The sequence below is a fragment of the Phyllobates terribilis genome, unplaced genomic scaffold (genome assembly GCF_046119375.1).
Source record: "Phyllobates terribilis strain yellow unplaced genomic scaffold, ASM4611937v1 Scaffold_1__5_contigs__length_1240528914, whole genome shotgun sequence".
Taxonomy (NCBI): domain Eukaryota; kingdom Metazoa; phylum Chordata; class Amphibia; order Anura; family Dendrobatidae; genus Phyllobates; species Phyllobates terribilis.
The window spans coordinates 845392179-845406523 of record NW_027362761.1 but is presented as its reverse complement, the minus strand read 5'-3'; positions in this window follow the sequence as shown (position 1 = coordinate 845406523).

Genomic DNA, 14345 nt, shown 5'->3' with positions numbered 1-14345 from the left:
GCAATGAAAGATCTTAAAATTTGTTCCTGTTCCAACTATTGATTTGTCCTCTCTGTCTGACCTTTGGTTTCAGCGTGGTAAGCAGAGGAGAATGACAAATGAATCCCCAATTTCTTACAAAACACTCTCCAGAATTTGGAGGCAAATTGCATGCCCCCTATCATGCAATGTTCAGAAGGATACCATGCAATCTCACCACATGATTGATAAACAACCTGGAAAGCGTTTCAGCATTAGTTAACCCCGTTAATGGAACAAAGTGAGCTTGTTTACTAAATCAGTCAACTGCCACCCAAATAACAGTCTTCCCTCCAGATGAAGGCAAATCAGTAATAAAATTCATGCATAAATGAGTCCATGGTCTTTCTTGAATTAGCAGTGGAACCAATTCACTGGACGCCCGAAAATTACAGACTTTAGCACGTGTGCAAGTTTCACAAGCAGATACAAAATTCTTAATATTATTATACAAGGATGGCCACTAAAAAGTCTAGCAATAGCTCCCCATGTCGCAGTAACTCCTGGATGACTACTCAAAATTGAATCATGAAACTCCTGCAATTGACGTTATCTTAAGTAGACTGGCACAAATAATTTGGAACTTGGAGTAGCAGAGGGGGCCAATGGCTGGGATTTACGGATCTCAGCATCCAACTTCGAGGATACCAGAGACACCACAATACCCTGAGGAATAGTGGAGGATGGAGGCTACGGAAAAGAAATCAAATCAAGGCTGCGAGATAAAGCATCAACCCTCACGTTCTTGCACCACGGACTAAACATGAAAGAAAAATTTAAACTAGAAAAGAAAAGAATCATTTAGCTGATTCAATATAGAAATGGAAAAAATCAGGCAGCACTCCAGTTCAAGGAAAAATTGTGGATTATATTGAATTGTGATTCATTATAGGCTAAATTTTTATGATCAGTCACTACCATGAGTTGATGAACTGCTCCCTCTAAAAAAATGTCTCTATTCTTCAAAAGCTAATTTAACCATGAGCAGCTCATAATTCCCAACATTATAATTTATCTCAGCAGATGAAAATTTCCTAGAAAAAAATGCACATGGTCGCAAGTTGGTCAGATTTTTGGAACCTTGAGATAATACAGCCCCTACCCTGATCTGGTTATTGGAGATCAGGTTAGATTAAAACTTGAGCGGACATGAAACACTCTTTCAATTTATCAAATGCCCTAATAGCATCAGGGGACCACCTGGCATTTGAGATCGGTGAGAGGTTTAACAATCAGTGAAAAACCCCTAATAAAAAACATTGCAATGCTTTAAAGGGGTAGTCCAGTCAAAAGTGATAAGTCTGCAGTCACTCTGTGGGACTGCAGACTTATGAATCCACACAGTGCAGGCACTGTGCACTGCGGGGATTCACCGGTATGAGACCCGGGACCCGAGGCTATGTATGGAGCGAGGCCATGACCTGTCTAGTGACGTGGATGACCAGTGGGCGAGTTCGACTAGAAGGCGCAGCCTTGTGCAATACAAGTGTATGGAGAGTGAGGCCGCGTCCACTATCCGGAGGTATGTATAACGTATACATACCTTTCGTTACCGGGTCTCATACAGGAGAATTCCCATGGTTCACAGTGCCTGCACTGGGGGGATTTATAACTCTGCAGTCACACAGAGTGACTACAGACTTATCACTTTTGACCGGTCAACCCCTTTAAGGTCACAAGGTTGAACCCAATCAATTTTAGCCTGCACCTTTCCAGGATCCATCTTAAAACCTTCAGCCAAAAAAATGAACCCCAGGAATGATATATCTTGGACAGAAAAGGAACATTTCTCCAATTTAGAAAACAAAGAATTTTTTCTTAGCTAAAACAAAACGGACATGTTCACGGTGGAAATCCAGATCAGGCGAAAAAATTAGAATATCATCAAGGTATACCATAATAAACCTTCCAATAATATCAGAAAAGATATTGTCCATAAAATTTTGAAATATCGCTAGCGCATTGGTTAACCCAAAAGTAGTGTTGAGCATTCCGATACTGAAATATCGGGTATCGACCGATATTCGCGGAATCGGAGTTCCGATACTGAGTTCCGATACTTTTTGAATAACGAATACCGGAATCGGAAGATCCCATAATGCCTGCGCTCTGCAGTGTCTCTGAAGGATGACAAGCTGGATGGCAGCGCTCAGCTTACTGCACTTGTCATTTAGTGTTAAAGGATTTATTAAAAAAAATAATAGTGTTTTCATGCACCGTCACTTTAAAAAAGCCGGCCGGCAATTCAGCAGCGGCAAACACCGGTACCCAACAATTTAGAATAGAAAGAATAGAGCATCACATATAGATTAGATAGATAGAAACATGTCAGTCACATATATAATAAGAACAGTGACAGTGTTGATTACTGTACTTGTCATTTAGTGTTAAAATATAGGATTTATTAAAAAAAAAATTGGCGTGGGGTTCCCCGTAATTTTATTCTCTAGCGGAGGTTAAGTAGACGGCTGGGGCAGATGTTTGAAGCCTCGGAAGGGGGTAATACCAACGGAGCTTCCCAGGCTACTAATATCAGCCCCCAGCTGAATACCTAGCCTTTACTAGCTATTAAAGTGGGGGACCCCCAAAAAAATGACGTGGGGTCCCCCCTATTTTAAAAGCTAGCAAAGGCTTGGCAGACAGCTGGGGGCTGATATTAATAGCCCAGGAAGGGTGCCATTAATATTGGCCCCCTCCCAGGCTACAAACACCAGCCGTCAGCTGCCCCAGAAATGGCGCATCCATAGGATGCGCCAATTCTGGCACTTAGCCTCGCTCTTCCCACTGCCCTGTAACGGTGGCAGTGGGGTAATAGGGCTGGGGTTGATGTCAGCTTAAAATGCCAGCTGACATCAAGCCCAGGTTAGTAATGGAGAGGCATCTATAAGACACCCCCATTACTAACCCCATAGTCAAAGTTAAAAAAAAACACAAACACCCAGAATAAAGTCCTTTAATTGAAATAAACACACAATTCTTTATTGTTCTAAATTAAACCATACTTACCATCACGCCCATTCCAGCTGAAGCCAACGATCACCTGCAATAAAAGTAAAATGATAAAGCAACCTCATCCTTACCTTTCGATGGTTCCCAGGACAGCTTCAGCTCTGCTACATTCACATGACAGGCTGCCATCCAGCTTGCCATGCTGCAGACACTGAGAAGCGCAGGCATGCTTGTGCTCCTCAGTGTCTGGCTGTGACGGCATCCAGATGAGCCGAATTCATTTCCAATGAACTCATCTCACCTCATGCACGTCACTGACAGCGTGGGAGAATTCTACTGCGCATGCGGTGAGCGTGAGAGAATTCTCCCATGCAGTCAGTGACATGCATGAGGTGAGCTCATGTCCAATGAACTCAGCTCACCTCATGCACGTCATTGACAGCGTGGGAGAATTCTCCTGCGCTCAGCGCTTGAGCAGGAGAATTCTCTCACGCTTGGGATGGCATTGAGATGACAGGCTGGATCGCAGCTGAGTGCTGCCATCCAGCTTTTCATCCTTCAGAGACACTGCAGGCATGCCTGCGCTCTGCAGTGTCTATGAAGGATGGCATGCTGGATTGCTTGGTCAGCTTTCTTGCTTCTGGGCATGCAGTGCAGTCCTTAAGGAAATGTCCGCACAACCACAATAGAGGCAGAGTCCAAGAGCATGTCAATATCTCCACTCAATGGCCCAAGGACTGGCAGCTCCAACCTCCATAGGTTCCACCTCAGGCAAATGAAAGAAATCAGGAAGAATGACCGAAACCCTCTGTCGCTCACCACTTCTCTCCCAAATTCTTTGATCTATATGAATGGCTTGAGTCATGGCCTCCCCCAAGGAACAAGGTGGATTATGCAGAGCCAGAGCATCCTTAAGAGTACCATAAAGACCACTGTGGTACTGGCACTTGAGGGCTGTATCATTCCACACCACTTCAGCGGACCATTGCCAGAACTCAGAACTATAGTCCTCAGTTGTTCTACCCCTTGTGTCAGGTTCATGATCCTTGCCTCTACGACCTGGACCTTGCCAGGTTCATCATAGATCATCCCTAAAACGTAAAAAAAAAATAAATTAATGTGGAATATTGTTCTGGTGCTTGTGGGAACAAAGAAAATGCAAAGCCTGGGAGCCCTGTCGCAACAGGGATATAATTATTCCCACCCATTGAGACTCATCCACTGATGACCGGGGTCATAAGGTAAAATATAATCGGCAAGTCTCCCTGAAAACCCCAAACTGATCTTTCTTCCCCGAAAATGTAACCCCCGAAGTGCCACTATTGATTCGAGTGAGACCAACTGCACGTCAGAGGGTACAAAAGTTATAACTACAGTCACTAGTAGAGAGCTTTGAGAAGCATTCATGGTCCTAAAAAACTGACCCTCCAGCTGGGACTGTGAAGTTTCTAGCTTCTACTGTTCCCTGACCAGGACCTGGACCATCTGGGACAGATTCGACACCTGATCACAACATGTACGAATTGGATCCATTGGTGGCAGAAAAAAAAGTATAGGGCCAAATGTAATGCAACACCAGTCACCACTCACATACAAGCCGTGAGGCAGGGTAGTCAAATGTTCTGGGGTGAGATACCAAGAAAGCATGTAGTAAACAAAAGGGAAAAGAAAATGGCAAAGTCAGGTAACAATCTGAGGTCAGAATACCAGGAAATTAGGGGTTGAGAAAACTAATGGTCAGTACGAGGTCCAAAGTCAGGCAGCAATAGAACAATAAACAGAGCAGAGAATTACCAGGCTAACAGTACCACCGAGCGGATGCTACGATAGACAGTGATCTGGGGCTGAGAGCTCAACTAAGTAAAAAAGATAATTATTTAGAAACAGGGAGTACCTGCAAGAAGCTCAGTACCTCCCAGTCTCTGATTGGACAGCTGAGCTGTCAATAAAAGTACCGACAGCTGAGCACCCTCCTGCATCCAATTGGATGACAGAGCTGTCACTCACTGCACCCATGAAACACTGAGGGGAGGAATCGTGACACAACATCATTGAGAATTCGAGCAGAATGGAGGTGGATCCCAGAGAACGGAGAAAGTAGGTAGTAAAATAGTAGAGTATATTAATACACTCACAATAAACTAAATGCACATATACATAAAAATTATTCCTAGGAGTGCATCTTTAAGTGCTCCCTCATACCCACTTGTTTTCCATCTATCTTCACCCTTCTCTGTCTCTATGAAGCCTTAGCTGTTGATCAAAGAGGAGGAGGGATGGAGATAGAGGGAAAACAAGTAGGTAAGAAGGTGCACTCCAAAGTTTGGTTACACTACGGGTGCACCGAGCACCTATACTTGGTTTGAACAATCATTATTTGCTGTAAGGAGACCCCTTTTACTCTTGAGTTTTCTCTTTGAAATCTACATCACTAACAGGTAAATAGAATGATGGTGCATCTAAACATGCTGTAAATAATTTGCTTTACCAGGAATGTTACTGCAGAAATGAGATTTTTACTATTATAGCTGGAATTGACAAAGTATTTCTATAGCCATACAAAGGCACAGTACCATTGGTTAACACGTGATGCCTTGTTTCTTACCACAGATAGTTTTCCTACTAACAATTAAACTGACTGCAATATAATTGTCTACAGACATATAAAGCTTTGTAATTACTGCATTTGCAGCCTAATATCAGTTTAATTTAAATTAGCATATTGAGCATGTCTTAATATTGACTCTTTCACTAGGACTTTCTGAAAAACATCACAGTGGTAGTAAAGCAGGTAACAGTCACACATACAGGTGGATGATTAACGTGATGAAGCGAACATAACAAATCTCTTTGCCCTTAGGTGGTATATTGCTGCTTTAACATAAGTATGCAATTAAGATCTAGCATTTACTCTAATGGCATTTTAATTACATGCTGATTTTAATTGCTTTCAGTTTATATTTTATTTGAAATATGACAGAAAAATAGCCTAAAGTATTTGAAATGTTGCTGTTATTGAAGGGTTATTGGACATAGGTAAAATGGTCATCTTTTAAACTTTTGAAGCATAACAGTAAGGGCTCATGCAGACGCCCATGCAAATCTGTCCAATCATGGGTCGCTAATGCAAAGACTGGTCGTGAGTCTTGCGACTAGTGTTGAGCCACCCCCGTAGTGGTCGAGTTCGGTTCGGTTCGTCGAACACCCGTGTGTTCGCCGAACTGTTCGTCGAACTGTTCGTCGAACACCTTCGAACACCGTTAAAACCAATGGCAGGCAAACAAAAACACATAGAAACACATAGAAAACACCTTCAAAGGTGTCCAAAAGCTGACAAACTGCTCAGAAGACACAACTAACACATGGAAAAGTGACAAGTACATATAGTCATGCGAAAAGAAAAGCGGTGGAGGAGTAAAAGGAGGGGGAGACACAGATATAGGCATGTCATGCCCTTCTAAAATCCAAAAAGTGAGAAGCCGAGACGGCCAGTCCGCTCCTGCCCGTGCCACCTCCGTGTCGCCCGGTTTGTGCCAGAGCCGCGGTGAACCCTGACGGCCAGCCCCCCTCTCCCAATACTGGTGCCTGTCCGCTGATGGGTCGAGAGAGCCCCCCTGTGGTGGAGGCAGCTCTAAGCTTTTTAATTTAAATTGTCCCTCTAATTTGAATGAATACACTTTAAATCCATTTACAAGGATCTATTGGAGGGCAAGTCTCATGCCAGCAGCCGCGTAATTCCAGCTCCAGTAGCGTCCACTAAAGCTGCTGCAGTTAAAAAGCTTTTATAAGGATCGAGCTCGGCTGTCCACCGCAAGGCATCCTAGTGCCAGTCCCAGCCCCTATGCCTTGGGGTGCCTCCTGATGCTCTTCACTGAGTATCCCATGGTCCCGAAGCATTTCCTTTGAAAAAATTAAGTGTCCAAACTACAGGTGGTGTATAGAGATGAGCGGTGTTCGACTTGAACTGTTCGCCAATCTCAAATTCGAGCTGTTTTGGGCGGTGTTCGAGTTGTTCGACGAACACGAACGATTTGCAAAAAATTCGGCTGTTCGAGGTTATGTTCGATAACTGTTCGTGCACCAAAAGCGTGTCCTGCATGTCTGGCGCTATTTAGAGCACCAATCATGCAGGGATTGTCTGCCACTCACTGTAATGCCACAGCCATGGTGGTTGTGGCATTACAGTGATTGCCCAAATCGATGGGAACAGTGCCAACAGTGAAACATGAAAAGCCGGCAATTCAGCAGCGGCATACACCTGTACCCGACAATTTAGAACCGAAAGAATAGAGCTTCACACATAGATTAGATAGATATAAACATGTCAGCCACATAAATACGAAGTACAGTGAAAGTGCTGCTTACTGTACTTGTCATTTAGCGTAAAGGATTTATCAAAAAAAATAATAGTGTTTTCATGCACCGTCTCTTTAAAAAAGCCGGCCGGCAATTCAGCAGCGGTACCCGACAATTTAGAATAGAAGGAATAGAGAATCACACATAGATTAGATAGATAGAAACATGTCAGTCACATATATAAGAAGTGCAGTGACAGTGTTGATTACTGTACTTGTCATTTAGTGTAAAGGATTTATTTAAAAAAATAATAGTGTTTTCATGCACTGTCTCTTTAAAAAAGCCGGCCGGCAATTCAGCAGCGGTACCCGACAATTTATAACAGACAGAATAGAGCATCATACATAGATTAGATAGATAGAAACATGTCAGCCACATATATACGAAGTACAGTGACAGTGTTGCTTACTGTACTTGTCATTTAGCGTAAAGGATTTATCAAAAAAAATAATAGTGTTTTCATGCACCGTCTCTTTAAAAAAGCCGGCCGGCAATTCAGCAGCGGTACCCGACAATTTATAACAGACAGAATAGAGCTTCACACATAGATTAGATAGATAGAAACATGTCAGTCACATATATATGAAGTACAGTGATAGTGTTGGTTACTGTACTTGTCATTTAGTATTAAAATAAAGGATTTATTATTAAAAAAATTGGCGTGGGGTTCCCCTTAATTTTAGGCTCTAGCGGAGGTTAAGCAGACGGCTGGGGCAGATGTTTGAAGCCTGGGAAGGGGGTAATACCCACGGAGCTTCCCAGGCTACTAATATCAGCCCCCAGCTGAATACATAGCCTTTACTAGCTATTAAAATGGGGGACCCCCAAAAGAAATGACGTGGGGTCCCCCCTAATTTAATAGCTAGCAAAGGCTAGGCAGACAGCTGGGGGCTGATATTAATAGCCCAGGAAGGGAGCCATGAATATTGGCCCCCTCCCAGGCTAGAAACATCAGCCGTCAGCCACCCCAGAAATGGCGCATTCATAGGATGCGCCAATTCTGGCACTTAGCCTCGCTCTTCCACGCTGCCCTGGTGCGGTGGCAGGGGGTAATAGGGTTGGGGTTGATGTCAGCTTATAATGCCAGCTGACATCAAGCCCAGGTTAGTAATGGAGAGGCGTCTATAAGACACCCCCATTACTAACCCCATAGTCAAAGTTAAAAAAAACACAAACACCCAGAATAAAGTCCTTTAATTGAAATAAAGACACAATCCTTTATTGTTCTAAATTAAACCATACTTACCGTCACGCCCATTCCAGCTGAAGCCAACGATCTCCTGCAATAAAAGAAAAATAATAAAGCAACCTCATCCTTACCTTTCCATGGTTCCCACGACAGCTTCAGCTCTGCTACATCGAGATGACAGGCTGGACCGCAGCAGAACGCTGCCATCCAGCCTCTCATCCCGCAGACACTGAGAAGCGCAGGCTTGCTTGCGCTGCTCAGCGTCTCTCTGTGACGACATCCAGATGAGCCGAGTTCATGTCCAATGAACTCGGCTCACCTCATGCACGTCACTGACAGCGTGGGAAAATTCTCAAGCTGAAGCGGTGAGTGCAGGAGAATTCTCCCACGCTGTCAGTGACGTGCAGGAGGTGAGCTGAGTTCATTGGACATGAGCTCACCTTATGCACGTCACTGACAGCGTGGGAGAATTCTCCTGCACTCAGCGCTTCAGCGTGAGAATTCTCCCGCTGAAGCGCTGAGTGCAGGAGAATTTTCCCACGCTGTCAGTGACGTGCATAAGGTGAGCTCATGTCCAATGAACTCAGCTCACCTCCTGCACATCACTGACAGCGTGGGAGAATTCTCCTGCACTCAGCGCTTCAGTGTGAGAATTCTCCCACGCTGAAGCGCTGAGTGCAGGAGAATTTTCCCACGCTGTCAGTGACGTGCATGAGGTGAGCCGAGTTCATTGGACATTAACTCGGCTCATCTGGATGCCCTCACAGAGAGACACTGTGGAGCGCAAGCAAGCCTGCGCTTCTCAGTGTCTGCGGGATAACAGGCTGGATGGCAGCGTTCTGCTGCGGTCCAGCCTGTCATCTCGATGTAGCAGAGCTGAAGCTGTCATGGGAACCATGGAAAGGTAAGGATGATGTTGCTTTATTATTTTTCTTTTATTTCAGGAGATCGTTGGCTTCAGCTGGAATGGGCGTGATGGTAAGTATGGTTTAATTTAGAACAATAAAGAATTGTGTGTTTATTTCAATTAAAGGACTTTTTTCTGGGTGTTGTGTTTTTTTTAAATACTTTACTAGAAATTCATGGTGGTCATGTCTAATATTGGCGTGACCCCATGAATTTCGGGCTTAGGGCCAGCTTATAATGCCAAGCTGGCCCTAACCCCTTTATTACCCAGTGAGCCACCGCATCAGGGCCCTGGATGAGTTGGGTACAGCGCCAGAAGATGGCGCTTCTATGAACGCGCCATTTTCCGGGGTGGCTGCGGACTGCAATTTGCAGCGGGGGTGGCCCAGAAAGCTTGGGCCTCCCTGCGCTGCGGATTCCAGCCCCCAGCTGCCTAGTTGTACCTGGCTGGACACAAAAACAGGGCGAAGCCCCACGTCAATTTTCTTTAAATTATTTCATGAAATAATTAAGAAAAAAAGGGCTTCCCTATATTGTTGTGTCCGGCCAGGTACAAATAGGCAGCTGGTGGTTGGGGGCAGCCCGTTCCTGCCTGCTGTACCTGGCTGGACACAAATATAGTGCGAAGCCCCACGTCAATTTTTTTTAAATTATTTCATAAATTTCCTGAAATAATTTAAAAAAATTGAAGTGGGGCTTCGCACTATATTTGTGTCCAGCCAGGTACAGCAGGCAGGAACGGGCTGCCCCCATCCACCAGCTGCCTATTTGTACCTGGCCGGACACAACAATATAGGGAAGCCCTTTTTTTCTTAATTATTTCATGAATTTCATGAAATAATTAAAAAAAATTGAAGTGGGGCTTCGCACTATATTTGTGTCCAGCCAGGTACAGCAGGCAGGAACGGGCTGCCCCCATCCACCAGCTGCTATTTGTACCTGGCCGGACACAACAATATAGGGAAGCCCTTTTTTTCTTAATTATTTCATGAATTTCATGAAATAATTAAAAAAAATTGAAGTGGGGCTTCGCACTATATTTGTGTCCAGCCAGGTACAGCAGGCAGGAACGGGCTGCCCCCAACCACCAGCTGCCTATTTGTACCTGGCCGGACACAACAATATAGGGAAGGCCTTTTTTTCTTAATTATTTCATGAATTTCATGAAATAATTAAAAAAAAAGTACGTGGGGCTTCGCCCTATTTTTGTGTCCAGCCAGGTACAACTAGGCAGCTGGGGGCTGGAATCTGCAGCGCAGGGAGGCCCAAGCTTTCTGGGCCCCCCCCCGCTACAAATTGCAGTCCGCAGCCACCCCGGAAAATGGCGCGTTCATAGAAGCGCCATCTTCTGGCGCTGTACCCAACTCATCCAGGGCCCTGGTGCGGTGGCTCACTGGGTAATAAAGGGGTTAGGGCCAGCTTGGTATTATCAGCTGGCCCCAAGCCCAAAATTCATGGGGTCACGCCAGTATTAGACATGACCGCCATGAATTTCTAGTAAAGTATTTAAAAAAAACACAACACCCAGAATAAAGTCCTTTAATTGAAATAAAGACACAATTCTTTATTGTTCTAAATTAAACCATACTTACCATCACACCCATTCCAGCTGAAGCCAACGATCTCCTGCAATAAAAGAAAAATAATAAAGCAACCTCATCCTTACCTTTCGATGGTTCCCATGACAGCTTCAGCTCTGCTACATCGAGATGACTGGCTGGACCGCAGCAGAACGCTGCCATCCAGTCTGTCATCCCGCAGACACTGAGAAGCGCACGCATGCTTGCGCTCCTCACTGTCTCGCTGTGACGGCATCCAGATGAGCCGAGGTCATGTCCAATGAACTCGGCTCACCTCATGCACGTCACTGACAGCGTGGGAAAATTCTCACGCTGAAGTGCTGAGTGCAGGAGAATTCTCCCACGCTGTCAGTGATGTGCATGAGGTGAGCTCATGTCCAATGAACTCAGCTCACCTCCTGCACGTCACTGACAGCGTGGGAAAATTCTCCTGCAATCAGCGCTTCAGCGTGAGAATTTTCCCACGCTGTCAGTAGCGTGCATGAGGTGAGCCGAGTTCATTGGACATGAACTCGGCTCATCTGGATGTCGTCACAGAGAGACGCTGAGCAGCGCAAGCAAGCCTGCGCTTCTCAGTGTCTGCGGGATGACAGGCTGGATGGCAGCGTTCTGCTGCGGTCCAGCCTGTCATCTCGATGTAGCAGAGCTGAAGCTGTCGTGGGAACCATGGAAAGGTAAGGATGAGGTTGCTTTATTATTTTTCTTTTATTGCAGGAGATCGTTGGCTTCAGCTGGAATGGGCGTGATGGTAAGTATGGTTTAATTTAGAACAATAAAGGATTGTGTCTTTATTTCAATTAAAGGACTTTATTCTGGGTGTTTGTGTTTTTTTTAACTTTGACTATGGGGTTAGTAATGGGGGTGTCTTATAGACGCCTCTCCATTACTAACCTGGGCTTGATGTCAGCTGGCATTATAAGCTGACATCAACCCCAACCCTATTACCCCCTGCCACCGCACCAGGGCTGCGTGGAAGAGCGAGGCTAAGTGCCAGAATTGGCGCATCCTATGAATGCGCCATTTCTGGGGCGGCTGACGGCTGGTGTTTCTAGCCTGGGAGGGGGCCAATATTCATGGCTCCCTTCCTGGGCTATTAATATCAGCCCACAGCTGTCTGCCTAGCCTTTGCTAGCTATTAAATTAGGAGGGACCCCACGTCATTTTTTTGGGGGGGTCCCCCATTTTAATAGCTAGTAAAGGCTATGTATTCAGCTGGGGGCTGATATTAGTAGCCTGGGAAGCTCCGTGGGTATTACCCCCTTCCCAGGCTTCAAACATCTGCCCCAGCCGTCTGCTTAACCTCCGCTAGAGCCTAAAATTAAGGGGAACCCCACGCCAATTTTTTTAATAATAAATCCTTTATTTTAATACTAAATGACAAGTACAGTAACCAACACTATCACTGTACTTCATATATATGTGACTGACATGTTTCTATCTATCTAATCTATGTGTGATGCTCTATCTTTCTGTTCTAAATTGTCGGGTACCGCTGCTGAATTGCCGGCCGGCTTTTTTAAAGAGACAGTGCATGAAAACACTATTATTTTTTTAAATAAATCCTTTACACTAAATGACAAGTACAGTAAGCAACACTATCACTGTACATATTATATATGTGACTGACATGTTTCTATCTATTAAATCTATGTGTGCAGCTCTATTCTTTCTGTTCTAAATTGTCGGGTACAGATGCTGAATTGCCGGCCGGCTTTTTTAAAGAGACGGTGCATGAAAACACTAATATTTTTTTTAATAAATCCTTTACACTAAATGACAAGTGCAGTAACCAACACTGTCACTGTTCTTCTTATATGTGTGACTGACATGTTTCTATCTATCTAATCTATGTGTGATGCTCTATTCCTTCTTGTCTAAATTGTCGGGTACCGGTGTATGCCGCTGCTGAATTTGCCGGCCGGCTTTTTTAAAGAGAGTGTCTTCTGAGCAGTTTGTCAGCTTTTGGACACCTTTGCAGGTGTTTTCTATGTGTTTCTATGTGTTTTTGTTTGCCTGCCATTGGTTTTAACGGTGTTCGACGGTATTCTAAGGTGTTCGACGAACAGTTCGACGAACAGTTCCTCGAACATCCCGGTGTTCGACGAACCGAACCGAACCCGAACACTACGGGGGTGGCTCAACACTAGTGGTGTAGCTTGCTTAACAGCCGGGATAATCCGCTGACTAGCAGACACTGCTACTAGGCACAAAGTATTTCCTGGGCTAGATGCAGTTAAAAATTTGTAAGTAGATACTCTCGTTGGATGCTGAGAAAGGATTCCATAGAGTCTCCTGGCACGCCATATATGATTCTCTTAAAAAGCTTGGGGTAGGGGTCTAGGGGACCCTTTTATAGCCAAAATCACGGCCCTGTATCACAATACGTCACCTAGGCTGAAGATAAATGGAACTGTAGCACCGAGGGCTCGGTTGCTACAGACGTATTGCACCTCACCCAGAGGTGTGATATCTCACTCTCAGATAAGGATGGAGTGTGGATCAGGACCCGACACCTGCATGCATTACACCACATTGCCGTGGGGCAGGGCGACCAATATGCCCCTGAGATGGGCACGACAGTCCCTGTCCCTGGCTGGAGTGGGGGGAGGGAACACTGAGGAAGGGGAACCCTGCAGTGCAGGAGCAGGGAGGAAGCAGTTCCTGGGTGCATTGAGAAGGGAGTATAAAAGGTGGGCACCATCTTAGTTCAGTGCAGAGAAGTCTGAGCAGAAGTGGCAGGGAGCAGGGGCTCTGCATGAGCTCTGCTCCGGAGGCGGGCCTAGTAACAGAGGCCCAGGCCTGCAAGAGGGAGAAGGAAGGAAGAGGAGCGGAGAAGGCTCCAGGAACGAGGAATGAAGGGATCCCAGGGGTGCGGACGGGCGAGTCGCCACCGCACGCCCGAATCCACCTGCGTGGAGGGGTCAGGCCAAAGGGGGAGACCGGTCCCCGAACTAGTGGAGGCAGGAAACGACCCTCAGCTAGAAACCGGAGGCTCTGACATTTTATGTGGCGCAGCCCCTTGCTCCACCCGCTAGGAAGGCACCACATAGGGTCAGGGAAACTGGCGCCAAGTTTACCAAGAGGAGGCCCGAGGCAGCCGGACAGAAGTGTTGGTAAGAAAGGCCAGACAAAGGACACACAAAGAGGGTCCTGTGAAGCGCTCCAAAGTTATCTGGGAGTTGTCTGAGCCCCTCACCTGGTGAGCACAGTACGACGTGGGCAGCCGTTACCTGCAGACGTGGTCTGGATAATAAGAACTGTGAGTAAAGGCCCTGAACTGCATCACTGACTCGGTGTCGTTACTGCTGCTGCCCTGCACCATCACCCCCATCCTCCGCATACACTGC